Genomic DNA, 4317 nt, shown 5'->3' with positions numbered 1-4317 from the left:
CCGGCTGACTGTGTGTATCTTTCGGATTCACAGGCAAACTTACAGGCACACACTCACACACACACACATGCACATGCACACGCCTCGTCGCTCGTCGTTGTCGTCGTCATCGTTCGTGTCGTGTCGTGCGCTCTGCCGACGTCGACGTCGCGCAACGTCAACGCAGCTACCCCCTCGTTGGTTGGCCACGCTTTGCACTCTTCACACGCCTCCGGCTAGTCGGATGTGTGTGAGCAGTGCAGCTAGTGCTTTGACTTCGCGACGTCGCTGCAGCAGTTGCAACCGGTTTGGCCTTTTTGTGTTGGGTCTGGGGCGCGTCTCGAGCTTCGAAAACAGCAGCAGAATCAGAAGCAGCAGCCGAGCAGCGACAGCAACAGCAGCGACAGCAGCAGCAGCAACCACAGTCACAGCAGTTTGTAGCGCATATAGGAACAGGTGTTTGGCTGCACTGCTCGCACACTTTGCCGCATGCCGTCTCGCTCAACACGTTTTCTAAATGGCGTCCAAGCGGGCCAATCGGTTGGCGCCACTGCGCATGAGTCGCCCCACTGTGGCGGCAGCCCAGCTGTAGTAAAACTCGATGTGTGTGTGTGTGTGTGCGTGTGTGTGTGTTGCAACATTTTGCCGTCGCTACGTTTTGGCAATCCACAGGCAAATGGAGGCAGTCAGCGCACCCTTGCCTTGCTGCGTCCCCCGTCGCTGCTCCCTCACCTCTTTGCACCCCTTTTGCTTTCTTCGATCCTTTTGCTGCCTGCTGCCTGCCTGCCTGGCTGTCTTTTGCCTTTGTTTTGCCAATTTCGCTTTTGGTTTTCGAAGTTTGTACTACAAAATGGTTGCACTTGTAAGCAAATGCCGCTCGTCTGCCAACCCGCTCCGCTCTCCCCTTTCGTGCTGGGTGCGCAACTCCTCCTCCCCTCAACTCTGGTTGCTTCTACTGCTTGTTGGCTGCAATTGTTGGCTGTGTAATGCGCTTGTCGAAGTTTTTGGCAGCCACAGCCGCACCTTGTCTTGACTCTTGGCTGCGGCTGTGGCAACGACTACAACTACAACTACAACTACAGCTACAACTTCAACTGATGCTGCTACTGCTGCAGTTGCTTTTGCTTTTGCTGTGGCAACGTCGTCTTTTGGCCTCGTAGCAACATCATAATAATTATTGATCTTTTGATTTTGTAGTATACTTGGGTACTTGTGCTTAGGCTTGTTGTCTACGTTCAAGGCTCTGTTGCAATTTTAATGACATCTGCCACGCCTGCCGCACCGCCCACAAAATGTGTATGTCTGCACACCACGTGTGTGTGTGTGTGTGTTTTGTTGCGGTTAGCAGTTCGTTGACTTGGCACCCAGTTCACCAGCTTTGCCTCATGATTTGTTGTATGTGGCGACGATGCCAGTTGCCCGCTTACAGTTTGCCAGTTGCCAGTTGGCAGTTGGTTGTCTGGCTCGCCGACTGCTGACTGCTGTTCCCCAGTTGCCATTATTTTTACCGTTTTTATTTGCCGCTGCTTCCGCTGTGGATGAGCAGAGCAGACAGAGAGTGAGAGAGATGTAGAAGAAATAGACGTCGTCAAATGCGATGGGAGGCGGGGGAGGAGGTGTGGCAGGAGGTGAAGGGCTCGTCATGTTGTAATCAAGGTCATCAGCTCCGCTTGGGCCACTTCGCTTCAGTCGTAGTCGCATTCGCAGTTAGCCAGACGCTGACATTAGTACATGCTTACACACACACACACACACACAGTCGCTCACACATACACTAGCTACACGTATCGCACTGTGAGGCATCGTTGCCGCAACTGTAAAAGCTTTCGCGCCATCTCCTTTACACACACACACACACACACACCCTCGCTCACACGCAGCTGGCCAACAGCAAAAACAGCTGACTGATGTCTGGCCATGTTGCTGTTGCTGTTGCTGTTGTGTCTGTGTGTGTGTGGAAGGCAGCATGATTTCAAAATTTAATTAGGTCCCGTCCATTAATTGGGTTAATTGAAATGCCGGTAAAAGTCTGGACGAGCAACAACGACGTCGACTACAGCGTTGGCGGCGATGATGATGGGAAGCAGCGCATTTTCAAATTTAGGACATGTCACTCAAGCCATAGTAGCCACAATCCAAACCTCTCCTCTCCCACTCTTCCTCCCACTGCATATTCCCCTTATATTTTGTCACTTAATGAAATGTTTTCAACTTGTTGGTGAATCTATCGCTTTTGCTTTTGTCTCCCTGTTGCCTTTGATTTAAGTTACTCTTACTTCTGCTTTCTATTTCCCTGGAACCTTTAAATAAACAAGAATTGCTTATTTTTTGATAAGCTTTCTTTCCATAGAATACCTTTTTGAATTATTTAAAGTATACTTTAAAAAAGCTTCGCAAACATTTATTGTTGTTTTCAGTCCGCTCATATTTTCCAAATCCATCGAATTAATAATAATGTCACTCATAAATTTAAAATGAACATCAATTTCTTATTTCTAATAGACTTTTTCCATTGGAAATTTCTAAATTTTTGAGATTTTTTAAGATATATCTTATTTATTTTAAAATCTAGTATTTAATACTACATTTAATAGAGAAGGGCTTTCGATTTAAGATATATATTATTAATATAGAGTCGGAATGTTCAATTCTATTTTGTTTAGTTTTAAGTTATTATAAAAACCATAAAACATTTATTTTAAATTATATTTACATCTGCTTGAATATCTTAAAAAGTATAAATATATTTAAGAATTTTAAGGTTAAATTCTAATTAGAAACATTTCGAATCAAATTTTAGATTGCCAAATTCTATTCATATAATTTAATATCAAACAATGTAAGCTCCACCTGCTTTTGTATTCCACCTTCCCCAAGAGCGTAGCATCACGTCTCTTTTTGCCCTACTATAACAATATAACGATATTCAAGTTGCACTTAAAAATGGAAACGTCTATCAATTGCAGCTGCAAGTTGACTTTGTAACAAGTTGAATTGCTCCCTTGACTGACAGCTTCTGCTCTTAACTAGTTAATTAGAAATGTCGGACAGAACTAACATTTTGTTTGCGCCCATTGTAAATCTGAACTGTCTTGCACTTTGATTGCTTCTCGTGTGTTTGCCACAGTCAGGTTCAGCTATTGATTGCCTCCATGTTGCCTCATGTGGCATGGACAGCTTAAGGTTAGCAGCTGCTGCTTTGCTGCTTTGCTGCCCAACAACTGAGGCGTCGTCCAATCAGTAGTCAATTTGGCAGTCCTGTTGGTTGTCAGTTACTCTAGACAACATACAATACAATATTGCTCTCTTTCCGATAAGACGTTGCTCTACGATGTACTGTGTGTATAGGTTTTGTTGTGCTTCCTGCATAGTTAAAGCGTTCTCTTTAAAACTTGGACAGCTTTGCTCAATGCCAAACTGATTTGGGATCGAATTCCTTATAATTGCTTGTTATTCCAATTAAATGTTTTTCTTCTATTTTTCCAGATTCTTTACTGCACCGGTAAGTGAACCATTTAAATCATATTTAAAAGCTTTATAATTACCTGCATATATCTTTGAATTTATTGCAAGTTTTTCTACAGATATCTTAAATGAAGGGTTTTAATGGAAACAGCTTGCTAATCAGTCAATAAATAAGGTTAAGTCTAAGCCAAAGTCCGTCAACTGAAAACATCAGCTACAAATGTTTTTTTTTCTCGAATATATCAATTTGCCAGTAAATTTATATAATATTCTAGATATACTTATTGAATTGTTAAGAATGCTGACAGATTTTTTTAAAGCAAATTGCGTATATTTATAATTATAATTGAGGGAACGATTGTTTAGAATTCTTTTAGTTGAATCGTTTAAATGTTTTTGCTTTGATTACCAGTGATCTGTTAATTTAAAGCTGTTGTGATTTTGAGGTATGCTTTATTATACTTAACTGAAACAGAGCGTCAAAGTGGCAGATAGAATTGGGTAGGAGAATGAATACGAATATGAATGTGAGTGCTAGTGCGGGTGTAAGTGTGAGTGTTTGCTAATATTTAGCATAAAATGTGACTGTTTATCAAAAGAAACAACAACAACAACCATTGAAACCCGTTTTATTTTGTTGTCTAACCCGAACCAAACGAAATGCAAATTCCAAATTCCAATTTCAATTTCAAATACGAGTCGTCGGCATTCTGCCCAGCAGCTTCTACTACCGCTGTTAGTTTCCTAGTATCAATCTCTGACTGTGGCAGCTGTGGCAGCAGCAGCAGTAGCGTGGTCTGGCCCTAGCTCACTTGGCTTGGATCTTTTGGCCCCGTCACGTTTGCCAAGCCAAAGCAAATAGCGAAAATTTAT

The sequence above is a fragment of the Drosophila sulfurigaster genome, chromosome 2L (genome assembly GCF_023558435.1).
Source record: "Drosophila sulfurigaster albostrigata strain 15112-1811.04 chromosome 2L, ASM2355843v2, whole genome shotgun sequence".
NCBI classification, from domain to species: Eukaryota; Metazoa; Arthropoda; class Insecta; order Diptera; family Drosophilidae; genus Drosophila; species Drosophila sulfurigaster.
Note: the sequence above shows the minus strand (reverse complement) of the source record.